Raw genomic sequence first — 23,139 nt, 5'->3', positions numbered from 1 at the left:
TGGAAATGTGAATTCATTTATTTATTTATTTTGTGTACTAGGGATTGACCTCAGGGGCACTCAGCCACTGAGCCACATCCCCAGCCCTGTTTTGTATTTTATTTAGAGACAGGGTCTCACTGAGTTGCTTTGAACTTGCGATTCTCCTACCTCAACCTTCGGAGCTGCTGGGATTATAGGCATGTGCCACCAAGACCAGCGGAAATCTAAATTTTCATGATCCTGTTCCTGAGTTTTTTTTCTTCTAATGTTGGCTATGAATTTAAAATAATGATAAATCCTTCCATGCCACCAAGGGCCAGCAAGGGCAAGTGTTGCTGGATACCCGTACCAACCAAATCCCTGGTCACCTACAACAGAAAGGCGAGGCCTGGAGAGGCTGTGACTGGCTCTGTCACATGTAGGCACCTACTGTCCTTCTGGATGGTTCAGCAGGAATGTGCTAGGTAGGTCCTGATGGCTGGCAAGGTCAAGGTCAGAGAGAGAAAGATGGGCAGAATTACAGCTCCGAGGGGTAATCTATTGTTAAGTCTGTTTTATAATGAAGTGTCAGGTATGTCACATAATTTATTGAATACTGTACAGAAAATGAAAAGCAGAGTGGCTGTGTGGGTATACACTCACATCATCCCACAGTCAAAAGATTGTTAGCCTAGAGTGGTGACATGCCTGTAATTCCAGCAGCTACGGAGGCCGAGGCAGGAGGATTGCAAAGTCAAGGCCAGCCAGACTCAGCAACTTAATGAGGCCCTAAGCAACTTAATGAGACCCTGTCTCAAAATTAAACATTTTTTTTTAAAGGGCTGGGTGTATTGCTCAGTGGTTAAGCTGAGAAAAAAAATTGTTAATTCACAGCATCATTAAGTCAGGGACCCACTGTACACAAATGAGCCTGGGACATCTTGTCATGCCAGAGAGCAAGGGGACTGACCGGAGAGGACTGGTCATGTATGGAAGGATTCAGGGACCAGCTTCACTGGCCAGAGATGACATCGTTGGAACACCAACAAGGGCAATCATAGCCACAGGCTGAAACATGAAGTAAGCTGAACTCTGTGAGCTCCCAATGACATAAAGAGTTCAGCCAGAGGGGGCCTGGAAACCAATTCATTATTTGGAGAACTGGTAAATGAGGAGAAGACCCAACATCTACCCCAACTTTAATCTCATTTAATCAAACTGTATTCGGGATACCCCCGGGTGGATGGCAGGAAGTTTCTCCTTCCTGCCGTATTCCAGGTGAGAAGTGAAGAAGAATGAAGCAGTAGAGCATGACCACGTGCAGTTCCTGCTGAGCTCAGGGTGAGGGCCAGGGCCACCGCGACTCCTGACATCATTGGGAAGAAAAAACCACGTGCCTCTGCCTCCCCGTAGCACCTATGATGTACCCAGGCCGAAAGTGAACTTGACAAGGTCTCTACACCTAAACAATCACTGTGAACAAGAAAGAAAGAAAAAAAGAAAGTGAGGGAGGGAGGGAAGGAGATGGAGTGAGAGAAGGAAGGAAAAGTGGGAAGGAGGGAAACAGAAGAAAAGGAAGAGGGAAGCCAGGTGCAGTGGCACAGACCTGTAACCTCAGCAGCTTGGGAGGCTGAGGCAGGAGGATTTCGAGTTCAAAGCCAGCCTCAGCTACAGTAGGGCGCTAAGCAACTCCATGAGACCCTGTCTCTAAATAAAATACAAAATAGGGCTGGGGATGTGGCTCAAGGGTCGAGTGCCCCTGAGTTCAATCCCCAGTAATAAAACAAAAAAGGCGTAAAAAATTCCTCTAGGCATGGATTTTATTATTACATGCAAGTGTGTGGAGTGGTGATCATACACACGTGATTAGCATCGCCCTCCTCTTAAACATTCACCATTTCTTGCTGTCAGGAAGCTCTAATCTCCTCTCTTCTAGTTCCTTATAAATTTGTGATACGCTGTTGTGAACCACGATCGCCCCACTGAGATCTAACTGCACTTGAAATCATTATTTTCCCCAGAATGTAGATTTAAAGAAGAGTTTTGATTCTCAAAAAGTCAGAGTACTGTTGATGCTTGGTATTCTTGTCCTAAAGTCCCTGACCACTGAATTAGCCATGTTGACTGCTGCCCCTCAGGGTAGGTTCCTATGGGCTATGATCACATTTTCATCCATGGTCAGGCTGCAGCCCTGTTCAATGTGCACTTCTGTTTCCCTCACTTAACTCACAGCTGACAGCACTGTATCTCCTGCCCCAGTGAAGCTTACCTAGCATATTTTCCCCACAGGTAAGTCCCAGATCTTGCTCTTAGGAACACTACACACCACTTCAGTGCTTGCTTGGGGCCACTTGAAACAGCAAAATCTCCAAGAAAAAAATGCAAATATGCAATAAAAAAATCGTGGACTCAATAGAAAAGGACACTTGTTTGTAGCAAGTGAGAACTGAAGCAAAAAGTCAGAGTACCACTTTGAATGACCTCAGCTGGGGGTGTGCATGTGAAAGGACCCAAGGCTTGGCAGTTCTGCAGATGTCTGCAAATTCCTGCAAAAGCGCTATGAGAATTGAGTACTGCGGGTATTGGGTTTGGAGTTGCACATACGTTTTAGCAGGTTGTCAAATTCACAGAATCTGGAGGAATGAGGAGTAATTGTATTTCATAGATCCAGGATTGTAGCTAGGTGAACGGACTTGCTCCAGGTAGGCCGTTTTTGAAAGAGCCATGGTGGTTTTCCAGTGATAAAGACCTTTGATGCAGTCATAAGAAGTTTGTGCAAGCTTCTCTGCCCACCCAAGAATCTTCCTCCACGGTGTGGAACAACCCCCGCCCCAGTGCTGTCTCTGGACAGCGGATGGTCCTGTAGCCATCGGGTTAGTGCTGCCCACCTGGTCCACAGGTCCCACTCAGTACCCATATCCATCTATACCTGGTGCCTTACTCTTTCCCAGCCACTTACTTGTCTGTCAGTCTCCTGGATGTGCCTTGGGTGCTCAGAAAAGGTGTGTCAACTGACAGACACCAGGCTCTAAGCTGGACCGCTGAACTCGAAGTGAAATACAGGAGAAAGACCAGGTGTTTGGGGATGGAGGTGGAAGGATGTGTCACTCTGGGCTGGTAGGGGAAAAGTAAACAATTAAACTAGGAGGATCTGAGGCGGGTTTAATTAAAGGATGACTTATAAAAGGACAGGGGCTCTAGAATAATCTTTAGGGCTTGCCAGGCTGATCTGGCACCCTCCGCAGCCCCCTCCCCAGGCCAAAGGGAGAGGGAGATGCAGCTGCTTCCGCCAGGAGGAGCAGGGAGGATGGAGACATGTCTGCCTTCAGAGGGGCCAGAGCAGAGTAAGAGGGCAAAGCCCTCTGTCCAGAAGGCACGGTCACTGAGAGGTATTACAGTGTCTTCAGGGGGTCCTCCTCCTCCCCTCTTCCTCTCTCGTGTTTTCCGTTCTCCTTCTCTCTCTCTGTCATGTTGCTTTTCATTGACTATTTGGAGTCCCACTCCCTCCAGAGAGGTTACAGACCCTCGCAGGCATCTGCTCTGGATCTTAGCAGAGCCTTCCTCCCCACTGCAGGGTTCTGCTGCCTCCAGCCACAGGACTGGGTGGATGTGTCACGCCCCAGCAGGAGGCGAGCAAGTGGAGCCAGGCATCCTCCATTCCCAAGAGCTGCCACCCCAGCCAACATGGCAAGAAAAGCAACCCCCCAGGAATTAAAACCTTCACCCCAGGATGCACCAGGCACCCGCAGGAGCTGGGGAAAAGGCTCAACCCTTCAAGAGGTGCCTATGGAAATGGCCAGGGTGCTGCCGACTTGTGGGATGGTGGAGGACGGCCACAGCCATGCCCCAGGTGTGGGCACCCTACCCTAACCCCCCATGCACCCACACCTTACCTGGGGGGTAGCATGGCAGCAGTTGCTGCACCAGGGAAGAAGGGAAGGCCATGTGAGGCCAGGGCACTCAGTGGGAAAGCAGGTGGCTGAGAGCCCACCTTGGGAGATGGGCCTCTCCTGAGGCAAGGCTCCAGGTCCTGGCACATGCTCTGCTATCCCGATGGAACTTCCCTTTAAAATGCAAACTCAGAGCAAATTATTAAGAATTTCAAGATGGGCACTGCAGAGCCAGGGCCATTCTGAATGTGGGACCCTGTGTAGCTGTGCCAGTCCTACACCTATGAAGCCATCCCTGAGAGGAGAGGGACAAGAGCAGCTGGAGATGACATCCTAGAAGGGCAGTCAGGGAATAAGACCCCACCCTCGCTTTCCTCCCCATTTCTGGGTGGGTCTCTTCAATGGGAGAACCCAGATGCCAGCCAGAAGGCAAGATTGCCAGTGGAACAGAATCCACAGAGGTCAGCCTCCTGGGGCCGATGGAAGGACGAAAGAGGTGGAGAGTCTAATCCCACCCAGTCTACATCTTCGCCCCTCAATATTCACTCTTTAATATGGGTGGGAAAGAGCTACCATATCACTGGAAGCTAATGTCAGCTTGGTCATTGGTATGGTCTGAATGATTGTGTCCCCCAGATTCATGTGTGGATCCCTAACCCCCCATATGATGGTCTTAAGAGGTGAAGCCTCAGCGACATGAGGGTGGGGCTTTCAGGAATGCAACTTGTGTCCTTATAAATTTCCATTGTTTATAAGCTACCCTACCTATTTGTTACAGTCACACTCCCACCTGAAACAGAAAGGGAGCCACCAGCGACATCCTCTATATAAAGTAGTGGGACTGCAGGCAACAATGAAGTAACAGCAGCATGACTGCAGAAACCCTGCTTCTGTAGCTGGTCCCAGGACCTACGGGGTAATGACATTCCTTCACCTGCTCCATGATCCCCTCAGCCTTTGCTAAACAGGGATCTTTAGCTGGCAGAGTGATCCCACCTTCCTCTCCTACGGGAACTCCACTGGCAGTCCCGTCTTACTTGGGTTGCTATAGTTTTTTCCATAAACTTGTACAGTGGGACATGGACATATAATAAGAGATGTCCAATGCACCTCCAAGACTCCAGACCTGGCTCTCCCTGCCCCACTGTAGAGCAGATCTTCCCTTGGCCATTGGGACTACTAGCATAGGCAACATAGCACCTCTCCCTGTGCATGTGGTTTGGCAGCACGAGGACCCCAGAATAGGCAGGGATATTCCACTTGCAGTGCTTTGGTACCTGGTAGAGAGAGTCTCCCTTAAGTTCCAATACTGCTTTGGTTTGGAAGAGTGTATCCCTCAGGTCCATGAGTTGGAAGCTGGGTCTGCAGGGTGATGCTATGGGGAGGTCCTACAGGCCTTTAGGAAGTAGGGCCTAGGTCACTGAGGGAGCACCCCAAGGTACATTCTGGGACCTCATGCCCATCCTCTCTTTTTCTTTGCTTCCTAGCTCATGATGTCAGCAGTTTGTTCCATTGTGCACTCCAAAGCCCCAAAGTAGTGGGGGAGTCACAGGTCTAGGGATGGATCCCCCAGAATCATGAGCCCAAATAAACCTTTGGGCTATTATTACCTTCTATCCCTGGCTAAATGACCACCTTGCACATGAACCTATTTTGAGCAAGGGCCAGGGAGGCAAGGGAATGGACTTCTGGCACCCACAGGAAGGGCCATCTTGCTAGCTGGCTTGTTGAGCACCTTCTCTGTGTCAGGTGTCCCCTGGTGGTCATCCAAAACAGGTCCACTCATGAACCAGGAACGGGATGTTTCCAGAAAATTCTCCCGGTCTTCCTGAGCATGCAAGTGCAGGCTGAGAGAGGCAGGGAGCTGGAGGAGAGGCCAAGGGAATTTTGAGCTGGTTGCTCACACAGTCTCCCTGGGTCCTTGAACAGGCCCAGGCCCAGTCTCCCACTTATTATTTCTCTTAAAAATGAGGCACTGCTGTATATACCCAGTTATCAGCCATCAGAAATATTCCTTTCACAACAGTCCACTCAGGCTCCAGAGTCTTTGAGATCCCACAGGCAGGAGTGTAGCTTCTACTTGGGTTGACCAGCAACATAGGAAGTGCTGTACTAAGAGCATTTGCCACAGAGGAAGATGGGAGGTCTCCCTTGCAGTGCTCTACGTGGGGCTCAGCAGAAGCTCCACACCTCATCCTCGTCACTGCCACGGATACTCCCAGTGCCAGAGCTGGCTCCATGATAACAACCAGGGGCAGAGCAGCTCGCCAGTCAGTCTCATGAGCTGCCTGGCTGGAGCAGCACCCCAACCCCCAGACCCAAAGAGACCAGCCACTAGATGTATTGCCAAGCGCAGCTACTTTCCGTTCACTTTTAGAAGGGATATCCTGACGTGCCCAGACCACTGGACACCTGGACACTCACCCTGCAGCTTGACCCTGAACTTAGCTGTCTCTATGACCTTCCGACTTGTACCTGTCCTACAAAGACACCCACAGTTCCTACTATTTCCTGTTACCAGCCCATTGCCATGAATGGACCAGCATGCTATTTTGCAGGATTTCAAGATTGTCAAGGTTCCTCTGAACAAATGGACAGAACCCTGAAGCAAGACAGTGAAAATATAAGGCTGTCCCTGCACTAGAAATGCAAATTGCTTTTGACTTCTCTTCTGACAGGAATGGGAAAGAGAGCCTTTACCAGGTCAATCAAACAGTATGGTGAACGCCAAAAATCCATGTGCAGAGCTGCAAACTTCAGACTTCAAACTACAGTCCGACCACTCCAACATTACTGTAGCATTGTCTAACTTGAAGACATATATATTTTACTATATAAATATATTTTGCCATTTGTCTATGCTTAGTAACAAATTTGCATTTTTTTAATTTGATATAACAAATGCTTTGATGTAATTTCTCTTAGATTTTGCATTTTTCATTATTATTATGCTTAACCTCAAACATATTGATTCTTATATAATTGTATTAATATTATGAACGATCACATGAAATGTTGTGTATATAATTATAGGGCTTTTTTTCATTTAGTATGAGCCTTTCCATCAGTGTGGAAAACGAAGAAAATTTCTTCCCGCTGTATAATCTGGGATTTGTAGCTTAAAGTTTGTTTTTCTGTGAATAAAATGTACTCAATAAATGCTTATATAATTATATCAAAATGGATTCTGCTGTCATGTATGACTAAAAAGAACCAATAAATTAAAAATATATTCAAAAATGCAAATAAAAAGATGAAAAAAAACCTATGGTGTTTAGAAATGAAATATTTGGGAGATGATTAGGATTAAATAAATTCACCCCAGTGAAGTCCCCATGATTGGATACAGGTGACTTTATAAAGGGAGGGGAGTGGAGATTTCGGAGGATACCCATCCTTACACTTGTGGTTCTCGCCATGTGAAGCTCTGCCCTGGCTCGGGACTCTGCCAGCAAGAAGACCATCCTCAGCTGCTGCCCTTGCCCCTGATGTAGACCTAGGAAACAAACCTCTCCTCTTTATACTCCTCCACTCTGGTACTGTGTTATTAGCGACAGGGACTGGATTAATAGAATGGGAATGCTCTGTTTTAATCAGATCACAGATTCATCTTTTGTGGGCACATTCAAGTATAAAGTGACCACTTTACTGCTCAGGGCCTGGGAGTTGCAGAGGAAGGTAACGTCATTTATATACTTTAAACGAATTTACATAAGCAGCAAAGGTTCAGTATGGTACATGATAATGTCTTTTCCCTTGGTAAGTGCTTCAAACAGCAAACTCAACAGCAGCAATTAATGTATCCTTCAGAAGACACTCTGTAATCAATTAACTCATGACATTTGACTATTCAGCCTATTATTAATCCAAATTTAATATTCACCTCAAAACCAGTTTGCCATTATCAAATCCACTAAAATGTCCTACTGAAACAATTTTCCAAGGTGAAAAAAATACAAAGATTCAAGCTGGGGACATGTTGGCTTCTTAAGAGGGATTTTAAGATTGTAGATCTTTGTCTCTTCCCAGCAGCTCTCTGAATATGACCCCAGTTTCCTCATGTTAAAATAAGGGCCTTGCATAGTCTGGCTGGCTCTGCAGGTCTAAGGCTCCCGTGTCCAGGATCTGCCTATTTTTAGCCCAAGGCATCTTAGAAATGAGGCCAGAATTCCAAATGAGGTTCAAATTTGCAAAAACACTACTGGCCCAGGTACACAGTCTCAGAAAAAGACTCCAAAATGACTTAAAATTAACACATCATACCAAACTTTTTGTTTTATAAGTGAGAAAACTTAATTAAGGAGAAATTTCATGTTTTCTTCTGATTAACCTACTTATCTTTCAAAATTCAGTTCTGAGCTGGAGGTACACAGCTCAGTGGCAGAATGCATGCCTAGTCAATGGGAGGTCCTGGGTTCCATGCCCATCACTGCAGAGAGGAAGAAGAGGAAGAGGAAGAGGGAAGGAAGAGGAGGACGGGGGGGGGGGGCGGGGAAAGAGAGAGGACCTGAGAGGAGAGACTGATTTAATTTAGCCATTCACCCAAAAGATACAGCTGACCACTCCCTACTGTCATCAACACCAAATATTCACTGTGTGTCAGTTATCTGCCAGTCCCTGTTCTAAGCACTTAGGATTCATGGTGCACAGTGGAGATGAAAATCCTTGCTCTCAAGTGGCTTATATTCTAGGTGGGGGAGGAGGGCCGGGGGCACTGCACTGTAAATGTAATAAGTAAATCCTGCTGTATGTGGCAGGGAGCCAGGACTAGAGGGAGACAGAAAAGGACCATGGGGATCAGGAACACCAAGAGAGGGAATGGCTGAGTTTGTGAGTGACTTATTTAGTTAGTTAGTTAGTTTTGAGTTTGAGATTTTTACCTAGTCTGATAGCTTCATAAAGAGGTGAAAGTTGATTAAAAAAAAAAAAAACTTATAGGAGATGGGGAAACGAGCCAGGGAGTATCTAGAAGAAGAAGAACGGCAGGGTCCCACCCTGTGAACATTCTCCACCAGTTCAGGTCACAGTGAGCAGGCTCTTGAGAGCTAAGGCTAGGGAAGCTGGTCACACAGAGCCCTTGGGGCTACCACAGAGGCTTCTACACTCCAGGGTTTGAGTAGAGCAGTGACATGATCCAACTTCTTCCCTGCAGGCCCACCTGCTCTGGTTGCTGTGTGGGGAATAGAACATGGAGGACAGGAAGAGAAGCTCTGAAAGCCGGTGGGGGCTGTTGCAGCCCCTCAGGTAAGAGGCCAGGACTGCTTGGACCCAGGGCGGTAGCGGAGGTCAGCTCTGTCCTGAAAACACAACAGGGTGAGCTAAGAGATGAGATGACACTAATGGGAAACATGAGTAAAGTGTTTCCTTGAGTTTTGTGAGCAAACAAATCAAACCCCACGACAGGGTTGTGGGAACTCCTGATTTATATCTGTCGGAAGTATAAGTGACAACCTACCACTTGAAACTGGCAATTTGAAGGGGGCGGGGTGTGGTCAGAGTCTTGTGATTCTGAGCTCTCAACTTGTAGTATCTGACACTATTTCCAGATAGAATTGGAGGACATTCAACTGCTGGTGTTCACTGCAGAACTGGTTGGTGTGTGGGGCTTCTCCCACATCTGATGTCTGAAGTACTGAGCGTCTGCATAAGAGGTAGTTGGTACTGAAAACCAGAGTGGGAAAGTGTTTTCGCCACACTGTGTAACACATTGCTGCAAACTTTGCAACTTAAAACAAATACACCCTTATTCTCTCACACTTTCCATGGGCCAGGAGTCTTTAGCTAGGTCGTCTGTTAAAAGTATCACAAGGCTGCAACTAAGGTGCCAGGCTGTGTTTTCATCTGGAGGCCCCAGTGAGGAAAATCTGCTTCCAAGCTCATTCAGGATGCAGACAGCTGGTTTATTTGTGGTTGTAGGATAAAGGATCTAGCTGTTAGCTTGGAGCACCCTGCCATTCCCAGGGGTCACTCACAGTTCTTTGATGTCAACTCCTTCAACACTTCCACCCTCTTCATCAAGCTGTAAGGAAAGTCTTCAATGTAACATAAAGCAATCACAGGTGACACCGTATCACCTTTGCTTTATTCTATTAGTTAGAAGCAAGTCTCTGGATCTGCACACTTAAGTGCCTGAACACCAGGAAGTGGGACACATGCGGGATCACAGTGACCTGTATCATTAGAAGTGTGTGTGCCCCTCATCTCAAAAATTCTGTCTCCTGTTAGCTCTGGCATAGCATGGCTAGTGTGACAAAAGAACTTCATTTTCTTTTTAAATTTTTTTTTTAGTTGTTGACAGACCTTTATTTTATTTATTTTTTTATGCAGTGCTTAGAATCAAACCCTGTGCCTCACACATGCTGGGCAAGAGCGCTTCCACTGGGCCCCAGCCCCAGCCCCAGCCCTAAGAACTTCATTTTCAATTTAAAGAAAGCTAATGATCAATTTAACTTAAAAACCCATAGTAAACTCAGTTTCAGGAAAAAAAAAAATTTGTGTAAGTAAATGAGACTTCTTTTTCAACTGTAAATTTTATAAAATTAGATACAGATCAAATATCTCCACTGAAAACTCGGTGTTTAAAAAGTATGATTGATGTTAATTGTAAAGATATACACCAAGTTTCAAAGACAATACAAAACCCAGAAATCTCTTAAATAATTTCCAAAGTGATGTTGAAATGATAAGATATATTATTAAAAACAATTTTATCTGCTTGTACTTATTTTTGAAAAAAACGAGTTACCAGAGGATTTTAAGTTGCACACGTGGTTCAAATTCTATTGCTGAGCAAAAATAAAGAGGTGCTGAGCTTACACTTAGCAAGACACCAATGTCAGCTAATAGTGCAGGGAAACATCTGATTAATGATAGATGGGACACTGTGGAGGGCCTAGAGGGGTGCAGAGGGGCTCTCCAAGCACTGGGAAGGTCTCTGGAGAAGGCCAACCTGTTGCTGACACACCCAGCAGGACGCCCTGCGCAAGCCACTGCTCCGCTGGCTCTTCGCCCTGTGCCCGCTGTGAAGGCGGCGTTGCTTGACCCTCGCGCAGCGCCGTAGGCCGCGGTGCACGCTGGGCGGCCGCGATGGCGGACTTGTCGGAGAGGACGCTGCAGGTGTCGGTGCTGGTGGTTTCGCCTCCGGAGTGCTCGTCGGCTGGCAGGCGAACCGGCTAAGGAGGCCTGGAGGAAGCAGAGGCTGCAGGACAAGCTGGCGACGACGCAGAAGAAGCTGGACCTGGCCTGAAGCAGCAGGTACGGTGGGGCCGGGCACACCCCGGGGTGGGCGAGGGGGCGCGGGGCGCCACGGCGCTTTCCTCCCAGCGACCCCAGTCCCTGGGAGCCGGCGTCCGACCCAAACGCTCCGCACCCGCGACCTCCCCGCGCCAAACCCCGCTCCAGCCCGCGCTAAACCCCGCGCGAAACCCCGCTCCAGCCCGCGCTGCGCCCGGCCGGGCCAGCCACGGAACCTCCCGACCGTCCACGACAGACCGCGTCCCCTGCCCTGACGGCCCCAGCCGCAGGGTCTGCAGCCCAGGGCCTCGCTGGAGCTGCCCTACCCGCGCCCGCTCCGCGCTTTCCGGGGTCCCTGTCCCTGGAGCCACCGCTCTTGGGGCCCAAGCCTCAGGAAGAGTCCTACTGTGTCAGGACTGCAGGACCTGGAGGGCGAGCAGGGACGTTAACTAGAGGACACACAAGTGATGTCAGCATGAAAGTTAACTTCAAAGCTAAACCAGTGGCAAAGGAGATGAACTCTCCCAAAGACTGTGAAAATGACCACTCTCAGTTTTTGGGGAGGCGTGACCTGCCTGGCACCTAGACTTGCTGCTCCAGGGTGTCAGGTTCAGCTTTCTGGAAAGCACTGCGAGGAGGTGTAGCCCATGTGCATGCGCCCAGGCTGGGTAGTGGAGTTCCAGAAACCTGCCCTATGTAATAATGAAACGTTGGGACAGAGATTGATAGATAGTAAAAGTACTTTGCTCATTGTTGCTTAATAGAAAAAATGATACACTTTAATGAGAAGTAATAGGGGAATGAATAACTTTTGATGGGATATAATACTACTATTACTAAACTTTTGTTAAATGTTAATGTGTTAGGGAAAATATTTGTGATCAAATGGCAAGTTAACAAAAACAAAACGGAATAAAAGGTATCTTAATGACGTTTTTCTATATATAGTACATGAAAACGATATAAAAGAAAACATGCTGAAATGGTATCTCTGTGGTGGAATGCTGGGAGTAGTGTTTTTTTCTCATTTTTAAGTACACCGAATGCCTATGCCTTTTTTTTTTTTCCAGTACTGAGATTGAACCCAGGTGTGCCCTATCACTGAGCCACATCCCAGCTCTTTTATTATTTATTTGTTTTTGTGGTACTGGGGATAAGTCTGGGGCCTTGTGCATGCTAGGAATGTAAGTGCTCCACCACTGAGCCACATCCCTAGCCCTTTTTATTTTTTATTGTGACACAGAGTCTGGCTAAATTGTTGAGGCTGGCCTTGAACTTGTGATCCTCCTGCCTTAGCCTCCATAGTAGCTTGGATTATAGGTGTGTGCCATTTCATCCCAGGTCTATTACCTTTCGAGAAAAAAAAGTAAATAGCAATTAATAGGTTCATTTTTTTTTTAAGATTCTTTATCAGTTTGCAAATTTTATTTTGTAAAAAGGATCTATTGCCAAGATTTTTACTCTAAATAAAATTATTTTATATCAGTTAAAAATAAGCCAGGCACGGTGATGCAGGCCTGTAATCCCAGCATCTCTGGAGGCTGAAGCAGGAGTATGGTGAATTCAAAGCCAGCCTCAGCAAAAATGAGGTGCTGTACAACTCAGTGAGACTGTCTCTAAATAAAATACAAAATAGGGCTGGGGTCATGTGCCCCTGAGTTCAATCCCTGGTACCTAAAAAGAATTTTAAAAAATAAATTTTAAAATGTACCAAAGAATTTGGCACATAAATATTTAAGTGACTTTGTATTGGAATCACAGTGGTACAGCAAAAGCAAAATTGTCTCCTGGTAGAAATGAAAAATAAAACTTGATGGAGTATTGACTTACTTACTGGTAATTTACTGTGGTTCTGCACTTAATTTTAAATTTAGTAGGACATTAAGAGAACCAGGAAATTTTTCAAAAGTAAACTATAAAAGCAGTTAGTAAAGCAAAAATAAAAGATGATTACAAAATTATTCAACTTGGGGACAAATTGATTCAGGAACCACTTGATACCTTGAATATCTGGAAAGGATGTTTTAATAGTATTAGCTCATTCTTTCTTGTATCCACAAAAGAGACCTGAAAAGAAAGTGGACGGACGGGGCTGGGGATGTGGCTCAAGCGCTAATGTGCTCACCTGGGTTCGATCCTCAGCACCACATAAAAATAAAATAAAGATGTTGTGTCCACCGAAAAGTAAAAAATAAATATTAAAAAAATTTTTTTTCTCTCTCTCTCTCTCAAAAAAAAAAAAAAAAAAGAAAGTGGAATAAATTTCCAGCATGGTATCCATGGGACAAGGAATCAGCTTCCTATTTGGGTTACTGAGTGTATGATTTTTGTAAATAACTCAGGTGGATGCCAAATAATAAGGACAGAGAAGAAGCTAGTGGAATTTACTTTTTTATCTACTTTATCTTTTGCACATAATCTGCAAGAAAAGAAACCAAAGAAAGATGTGCCTTTTTGGAGGGTACATTGACAAAGATGCAAGTAGTCTTTAGTAACACAGGAAGTCAAGACAAAGTCATGTAACATTCGATGCAATGAATACTATTTGGTAATAAGGAATAAACTTATGATACAACAGTGTGGAAGCATAACATTACATGGTTCATGTAGACAAGAGTTCATACTGTACAAGTTCATTTATGTAAAAGTTCAAGAGCAGGCAAAATTTAGGGTGTGAAAAAATCAAGACAAGTTTGTCTCAGGAGGAATGGGATGGAATTTACTAGAAAGGACATTGGAGTTCTTCTATGAGGTTTCAGTTATAAACACACATGTTTGTCAAAATGCAGCAGATATACCTTTTAGGTTTGTGCATGTCTTTGTATGTTTTGCATCAAATATTCAGCTCTCTTAGTGGTACCTATAGCACATTATTTAGGGGGCAGTGTATTGGTGACTGCGGTTGACTTCGAAATGCATAAAAATAAAGTGGGTTGATGGATAGATAGATTAAATAAGTAGGGTAAAATGTGAACAGTAGAATCGAGGTAGTGGCATATAGGTATTTGGTATAAAATTCTTTTGACTTTATTGTATGCCTAAAAGTGTTTATTTCATAAGGGGAGAAAAGTAAATAGACATAACTGAAATGTAAGAATCATAACTTAATATGATGTTTTAAACTGTCTCCGTTTGCCGTAGGTTGATAGTCTGCTTTCTGAGAGCTGATTGAAAGAAGCTCTAGAACCTAATAAAAGTCGAGATATTTACCAAAGGTAAAGTATGCTCAATTATTGGGTTTTCTCGGGACTAAGCTTATATCTCAATGAGTTTGATTTAAGGCACAGAAGTTGTTTGAGACTTTCTTGCCCTCTTTCCCTTCCTTTCTTGCTTTTTCTTTTTATTTATCTATGTTTCACCCGAAAGACAAAATAATAATGGTAGATAATATTGAGGTAACAGTGAATAAGATTTTCTAAAATGTACTTTTAAATATTTCCTATCATTATCTAAATCTACCTGGTCTTAATTTGAAGTGATAAGATCAAATAAAGAATAGTAAATATTAAAAAGAAGCACCCTTCATTTATTTTATACCCTGTATGTGCCGGGCGTTATAGTCTGTACTCCTCAAACTTTTTCTTAAATTTTTTCAATAATACCATAAGGTACTTATTAACATAAATAAGAAAATCAAGTCTCACAGCAGTTAGTTAATGCATCTAGCATTACTTGGCTTTAAGACACTAAAGTTGGGAGCCTATGAAAATGTTTTAAGGTGGCTAAGAAATGCAGAATTCCTGAAGCAAGGGAGAGCACTTGAGAACCTCAGAGGTGCAGGGTTTAGTCCATTACAACCAAATGGAAGGATTGCAGGGTGATGTCATGAAGGTCTAGAAGGAACCAGCTACACCTAGTAGTTGTGGGCTTGTTGCTATTGTGCAGCAACTAAAATCTGCTCAGAATGCACTGTGGTGTCTCACGCAGAATCACCCTAGGCCCTTGGCTCATGTAGCCCAGAAATGATCAGAAATCTTGCTAGAAGCAATTTGTCTTTGCTTGGGATAATGACCTTTAATTTTCTTGAAAAGATACTGTGTTCTCTATATGAGTAAGTAGTTTCTGGTTTTAATCCCTGGGAAATTTTAACATTAAATAGACATAACGAACTAAACTGAACTAGACTGCTAACACTTTTGCATTAAGTTCAGAACATCAGAACATCATTAAGTAAATCTGCAAATTTGGGGGTATTTGAAGAGTTTATAGCATTCAGAAGAACATGAGAAGGGGCACCAGGAGATAAATAGTAAATACTTAAGTAATAAGACCATGGGGAAGAAAAGAAAAGAGCATGAGATTCATTCTATTAACTTAAACTATTTATTAGAAGTATTTGGAAAAGTGTTACTTAAGCCAGCAATTCAAAATGCCTAAAGGCAAAGTAAAATATAAATAATTTTTAAAATGTCAAATGGAATTTAATTTACCATTTATTGGCAGGATTGATTGTTTAAGGAATTATTTCAAATTAAGTTAATCAATAATAGTGAAGAAAATAATAAAAGAAATCGTGCTTGCTTTGCTAGATTTAAAAACAAAATAATATATACAGACTATATTTGAAGCCCTGGGGAAAGCTAAGTTTTGAATTTTCTTTTAAAAAATATTAAGCGTTGGGGCTGGGGATGTGGCTCAAGCGGTAGCATGCTCGCCTGGCATGCCTGGTGCGCTGGGTTGGATACTCAACACCACATAAAAATAAAATAAAGATGTTGTGTCCACCAAAAACTAAAAAATAAATATTAAAAATTCATTCTCTCTCTCTCTCTCTCCCTCTCCCCCCCCCTCTCTCTCTCAAAATAAAAAATATTAAGTGTTTATGGGGAGAAGAGATTGAACCCAGGCCCCTTTGCCACATGGTCACATCCCTCGTCCTTTTTATTTTTTTCTTCTGTGACAAGGTCTTGTTAAGTTGCCCTGGCTGGCCTCAGACTTTCAATCCTCCTCCTCAGCCTCTAGAGTTGCTGGGATTGTAGATGTGTGACACTCTGCCTGGCAATAATAAGTATTTTTAAGCCATAGTTAGCTTGTGAATAAAATGATCCCTTCACAGTCCCTTAAAAATTCACACTGATGTTTGCAAGTCTGAAAATGTCATTTTGCCCTTATGTTTGATTAATAGTTAGCTGGTTATAGAATTTAAAATAATTGCTACTAAAACTTTTGAAGGCATTGTTGAGTTTTCATTGCATGCAGTGATGCTGGTAAGTCCAATTATCGTTCCTTAATAATTAGCCTGTTGACTTTTAGCCTTGGTGTTTTGAAATTTTAGCACAATATATTTTGGCATTGTTTTTATCTGTTTAGCACCAAGTGGATAGTTTCACTTTGAAAACTCATATATTTCTCATGAGTTCTGGGAAATTTTATTTTACTAAAGATCACTTCTTTACTTCCATTTATTTATTTTTTCTGAAACATCTTTGAGTCGGGTATTGAATATCTTGGATAGATTGTCTAGGTTTCTAAACCTCTCATGAATACTTTTGTTGCTTGTCTTTTTCTTATGCCTGGGAGTTTCTCTTGACTTTTTTTTTTTCCCTCCTAAATGGAATTCTAATTGAGGATTGGGTAACAAATACTGACAGTATTTTGTGTAGCAGCCACAATTAATTCCATCAGACATTCCAAATAAAACACTAACAAAAATTTTTATAACTTCTATGAATGCTTTATTTTACTGATCATGTTGTTCATTTGCTAGTGTTTTTTCTTGTTTTCAGTCTTTTTTTTTATACTATCATATTTCTGCTTTCAGATTTTCTCCTTCCATGCTTAGGTTTGTTTTTAAGTTTTCTTCTGTTCTTTGAATTGTCTTTGCTTCCTTGTTGCTCGGATTCCTATTTATTTATTTATTAATTTTACATTTTATCCTTATGTTGATGGTTTTCTTTATTTAGTCTGGTGGCCCTTTGCTATTCATTTTTATTTGAGAATGTGAGCCTGGGTTGATTATTCTAGAGCCCTTTCTCGGGTTCTTCCACTGTGGCATATCTTGGTGTCTTTCCTGTTAGCACCATATGCTGAATGCAAATCAAGTTCTTTGCAGGTGGACAGGGCTCATCATGGGGTCAGGAACCAGCCTTTAGTCTGAGGAGCCTTCAGTGCAGGAATAGGTGTGCTGGAAAGTTCTTTTGTAATTATGATTCTCCCCAAATCATTTTATTATTATTATTATTATTATTATATTTTAAGAAGAATCTTCTGGTTCAGTGGGAAAACAGAAGGTGAGATAAGAGAAGAGAGCTAACAGGCTCAGGATTTCTGCCTGTGTGACACTTGATAAGAGTGTCACTTGATAAAAGAACATGCTTCTGTTTTTTCCATGCAGCAGAAATTTGTTGCCCTCTCTTGCTGGCCCATGATCCTTTCCCATTCTTTGCTGTTTGGGGTTATTACCTTCGAAAACACTTTAGTCATTTTTTGTTCTGTTTCAGGAGGCAGCGAAGATGGGTGTGTGCTTAGTTTTTATCCTGAACCAGGAATCTTAAGTATCTGGGCTGTTTGAGGATTTGATAATTTTATAGATATGAAAGAGATAATTATAATTATTTTCTTGGATTGTGTATTATAAAAAAATCATTTTGCACTCTGGCTCTCAAGTGAGATTTCTGAGTTCTTTCATTCAACAGGACATCTGTCAAAATAAGCAGCTTTACTAAATCTCATCTGACAAAACTCTGCTGCTGGATTCTCCCGGGTGGGTCAGTGGCTCCTGATGTCCCAAGACCAGCAGTTGGTGAAATTCTGTCTCTTCTGCCAGCCTCAGCTTGTTGATGATGTCTGTCCTCAGAATTGCAAAGTCCTTAGGGGGCAGTATTTAAGAGCAGGAAGGGGAGGGGGTTTCTTAATGCCTTGCTATAGAGGCTGGGGGCAGGGGGCATCCTGAGCATGCTCTTTTATGTTCTGTTGGCCAGCCCAGGTGTCCCCCCACCACCTGCAGTGGAGGCTGAGAACAGAGGGCAGGTCACAGGATAGAGGAAGCCAGAGGAGGGTTTGGGGCAGGCACCTGGCAGGGTGAACCAGTTTCATGTTGCCATTTCTCTTTTTCTGCCCATTTCACAAAGGATTTTTGACTCCTACCCCTTTTCCCTTTTATGTTACTTTATGTCATTTCACTCACATCTGTAAGAGAAAAACAGCTCCAATAACACAGAAGTCACTTTCTTCAGAGAGTGAGAGAAAAGCCAGGGCTCCGAATACTAAAAAAAAGATTTGATTTTTGAAAACTCCTCTGGGTGCCACAGCACGCACCTGTGATCTCAGTGTCTTAGGAGGCTGAGGCAGGAGGATCATGAGTTCAGAGGCAGCCTGAGCAACTTAGTGAGTCTCCAAGCAACTCAGGGACACCCTGTCTCTAAATAAAATGCAGAAAAGGGCTGGGGATGTAGCTCTGTGGTTCAGTGCTCCTGGATTCAATCCTTAGTATTAAGAAAAAGAAGGAAAACTCCGCTATCATCAGTTGTACCCCATTTTTGGTCATTTTTTGTATCTCTTCTCTGGGTGTCTGAGACTTAAACTGAGTTATATGAGCTGTCTCTGTAGCCCAAAGCATTGCACCTGTCCCGAGAGCCTGTTCAAAAGGGGTGTGCAGTGGCAGTGGCAGTGGCAGGAAAAGGCAGCCACTGCCACTGCCACTAGTCTGCATGCCCACTCGGAGTCCGGGTGCCTACCTGCCCTCCCTGCTGCCCTCCCAGGGACCCACTGTGGTTCTTTTTAGAACCTTACTTTCTCTGCCTGGAGTCGGGCTTGTTGGGAGACTTACACAGCTGTGGGGGGGGTCAGTTGTGTCTCATGTCCAGTTCCTTGGCCTTGGCAACTGTAGAGCTGGGGAGGCGTCTTAGAACCCAGAGCCCCTCCTCATTTTAGACTCAGGAGACTGAGGCCCCAGGTCCCTGACATTTCTGAGCCTGGTTTTCCTGCCCAGGGCCTTGGAGCGCCCCTTGGATCATCTAAAGCAATGGGTACAAAGGTTTTTACATGTGGATTTTTAAACATTATTTTTAACAGTAGCCAATGGCCTTGCCTGCTTAGTGATTGAATGATTTTTTTTAATAGCTTTCTAATTGTGACAACAGAAAAATCGTTATATTTTCTTTCTTTTTTAAAAATTTAGATGTATCCAGTTAAAATAGGCAATAGATGAGAATAAAAATGTTCTTCAAAAGCTAAGAAAAGTAAGTATTATGTGAATCATATTAGAAAAAAAACTTTTTATATAAATATTTTCACTAAGAGGAATGAATTGGAGTCGGTAAGTTCCTGGGTTTGCATTAGAAATAAAGCCCAACCCAGAGGTGCTGAGTGGGGGCATGGTCTCCCAGGTGTGCTTCAGAGCAGAAGAGAACCTCCAGCCCTGCTGAGCTCTTCAGCATTAAGGACCCAGAAACCCAGACACTGCCTTTCAAATGTGTGCATTGTATAATTTAGATGAGGTGCAATTTGGAGCCATTTTGATTTTAATCCCACTGTGGGTAGAGTCTAGCCCCGGGTGAGTGGAAGGAAGTCTGGTCTCGGTGGTGGCTCTCACAGCAATGACTGCCAGATTGGAGGAGCCAGCTTTACCCTTGGCCATCCCTTCAGGAGTTTTTTTTTTTTTCCTATGGGCCTGAGTTTCATCTACGTGTCTAGGGCTAGAGGCTCATGGAGCAAGTGGAAGTCACCTGAAAGTGTCCCCTGCCTGTGTCTGAATCCTTGTTACTGCATCTGAGTATCTCTTCTGCATATCTGCAGTAACACAGAACTTTTCAACGCAGGAGGCAGGCTCGCCCCGAGTTTGAAAACTTAGTTAACCCACAGATGGGAAAACAGCCTTCAAAGGTGAAGAAACAATGTCTCTGTCAGTAAGCAGCAGAACCTGGGACCAGCCCTCTCCTTTCTGACTCTGGAGCCAATATCCTGTCAGACCCTGTCCCCTACTTGACTCTAGAGTGTCTGCAGTGCTCAGCAAGAAACAAAACGAAAACAAAACCATGTGGTTTTGTGTTTTCATTTGGCTTGCATTCCAACTCAATTACTTAACTACATTTCTTGTAACTCTAATGTATTTCCCTAAGGTAAGTATAATCTCACACTAGTCTTTATTTTGTCCTACAGCACTTACTGTGGTTTTTATTGTTATTTTTTTAAGATGAATGTAATTAGGAAACTAAAATTCATTTCTCAATGAAATATTCTCTCCTAGGCGGATGAGTCTGCACCCGTCGGGAACTATAATCAGAGAAAGGAGGAGGAGCAGAATTTCTGGACAAGCTCACTCAACAGCTGCAGGCGCTTGCTGTGACCACAAGCAGAGAACATAGAACTGAGTATGCCATCTTCTTGCCTTCATTCCTTTCTTTCAGATATTATGTTGCTATCATTTTTACATTTGATTCTGAAATAAATATATGCTATAACAGCATAGATATGAAGAAATGACCACAATGGTCTGAATAATGAGCAGTTATTGTGCATGATAGGACATGTCAAATCCCAAGAGAGATGTAAAGATGTGCACGTCCTAGTCTTTGTCCTCAGATTACTCAAGATGTAGTTGGGAAAGCAAAACAGAGGTGCGAGAAGCTACGTAAACAAGTGTTAAATAACTAGGATGACGCCCTGAGTGTCAGTGTTGATGGGTAAGGAAAATGACTTGCAGTGTCTACTGACAGGGTCCCCTGTCTTTTTTTTTTTTTTTTTTTTTTTTTAATAATATTTATTTTTTAGTTCTCGGCAGACACAACATCTTTGTTGGTATGTGGTGCTGAGGATCGAACCTGGGCCGAACGCATGCTAGGCGAGCGCGATACCGCTTGAGCCACATCCCCAGGCCAGGGTCCCCTTTCTTATAAATGTTTTTTAAAAATTTGAAGTAGACACATAATTGTTTTTCTGCTGGAGAGAATGTTAATAATCTCTCTTACAAATTACAAAAGACTTGTAGGTATAAACAAACCCAATTTGTAGGGAGCAATAAAATATCAATTATTTAGACCCTTCAAATGCTGTTCCCCAGCTTTTTACACTGTGGGAAAAATGCTAAGAATATTGACTCGAAGATTCTAGAATTTTCACTGAATTCTAGCATTAAGAATGTCAGAATAGTGATATTTTACTTAACTTTTCCACCACAAACAACTATAAAAATCTGTGCAAATAAATAATATGCATTCTTTTCAAATGAAAATATAACATTAGTCAAAATGAGCCATATAGGACCAGAGAGCAATTTTCAATAAATTTCAAAGAATAGAAATTGTATATATTTTTTGATCTCTTAGAATTTTATTAAAGCTCAGTGACAGAAAAATAACTAGATATCATTAAAAGTCTGCAAATTAAGTTACATACTTTATCTGTATGATGCATTAATTCAAGAAAGTGTTGCACTGGAAATTGGAAAATATTTCAAATGATAAAAATGTATGACTCTGGGGCTGGGTTGTGGCTCAGCGATAGAGTGCTTGCCTAGCACGTGTGAGACGCTGGGTTTGAGCCTCAGCACCACATAATACCTTTATTTATTATGTCCAACTACAACTAAAAAAATATTTTAAAAAGTATGTATAACTCATGGGTTGCAGCCAAAGTAGTGCTTAGAAAGGAATTCATAGCTTCAATGAATAATTTTAAAAGATACCAAAAATCAATTATTGAAGCTGTTAACTTAAGAAGCCAGAAAAAGAATAAGGTAAACCCAAGGGAAAGGAAAAAATACAATGGGAACAGAAAACAGTGACATCAACAGATAAACAGTGGTGCAATCAGCAAAGCCAAACATTGACTTTTCTGTAAATATTAATCAAACTGATAAATTCTTAGCAACACTGATTAAGAGGAAAGAAATACAATAGTGATGAAGATAAATGGCTCTAGGTATATCCAGATACTCCAGTATACATTCAAGAGCTCTACCACTGAGCCACCGCCTCAGCCCTCATCCTAACTGGCTCTGATGGGAAGCTCACTGCAGGCAGACATTGTTCTAAACACTTTACGGATTGTCACTCACCTGATCCTCATGATAGCCTTAGGAGTCAGGTTCTGTTGTTATCTCAACTTTATTTATGAGAAAGGGAGAGCTTACAAGAAGGTCACCCACGGAAGAGAGAGAGCCAGAATCAAAACCCCCACTTGTGTTTCAAGCACTGTGTGAGAGTGCTCAAGCAGCTGAGCACTCCTGAATGGGGGACCCAGGCCGTGGGTGGGGTGCTCTTGTAGCCCAGGCCTCGCTCATATCAGCCGGTTCCTTGTCCACCCTCAGTCCTTCAGGTCACGTGTGCTCAGCACGGTTGTGGGAACCATTAGTTGTACTTTCCTTTCATTGCTTTTTTTTTTTTTTTTTTGGCCAGCTCCAAAAATGGAACAGTTCTTCAAGGTACAGAGGTTCTGCTCCAACTGGGTTTGTATTCGCATGTTTTTTCAAGAGATCTCATAAATGCTTTTTGTAGAACTGATGTGCTTACTGACAAAGAGGAAGATGAGGATTCTTCTGAGGAAGATGAAGAAGATGAAGATGATGACGAAATGGAAGAAAGTGGTGGAGAAGAAGAAGAATCAGCAGAGGAAGAGGAAGAGGAACAAGAAAATGAATCTCCTAAACAAACAAGTAGATTGGAGATTTTACTGCTCAGCAAGTTGGGGACCTTACATTTAAGGTAAGTAGAGAAGACGGGGACCTAGTGTAAGGAGAATGTTTCTAAAGGCTCAGTCTGTTTAAATAAGGGATTATGATTTACAAGCAGTAGTTATGTGAGAGTCTATTATTAACGTTACCTGTTCTAAAGATGTGGCTTTAGTGTTGATAAATCTTAACAAGGGGTAAAATTTTATAATTAGTTTCTGAATGTCATATGTACCAAGTTATTCAGGTGGGTTAGGCAGTGTTCTAGCTGAGGTAGGGGGAGCACTATCACACTTCTTCCTGTTGGCTTAGACTTGAAGGGGCGCACGTCCATTCTAGGCCTGTGCATACATAAGTGGCAGGTGGGATAGAAAAGTGAAGTTGTGGGGTTTTGTTTGTTTATGCAGAGCAGGGATCAGACCTGGCCTAGCCGGGCAGGTGATCTAC

General features: G+C 43.2%; 1 pseudogene across 1 annotated transcript; it reads left to right on the top strand.

Moving 5' to 3' along the window:
- The first annotated feature begins 10,922 nt into the window (after positions 1–10,922).
- On the top strand, positions 10,923–22,726 carry LOC144369139 (mitoregulin-like; annotated as a pseudogene). The gene is made up of 4 exons (XR_013428591.1): positions 10,923–11,105; positions 14,226–14,299; positions 20,272–20,395; positions 22,520–22,726. The product of XR_013428591.1 is annotated as a mitoregulin-like (transcript).
- Positions 22,727–23,139: the final 413 nt, after the last annotated feature.

This window comes from Ictidomys tridecemlineatus, chromosome 12, assembly GCF_052094955.1.
Source record: "Ictidomys tridecemlineatus isolate mIctTri1 chromosome 12, mIctTri1.hap1, whole genome shotgun sequence".
Taxonomy (NCBI): Eukaryota; Metazoa; Chordata; class Mammalia; order Rodentia; family Sciuridae; genus Ictidomys; species Ictidomys tridecemlineatus.
The sequence above is the reverse complement of the archived record's forward strand: the minus strand, read 5'-3'. Positions and strand labels throughout refer to the sequence as shown.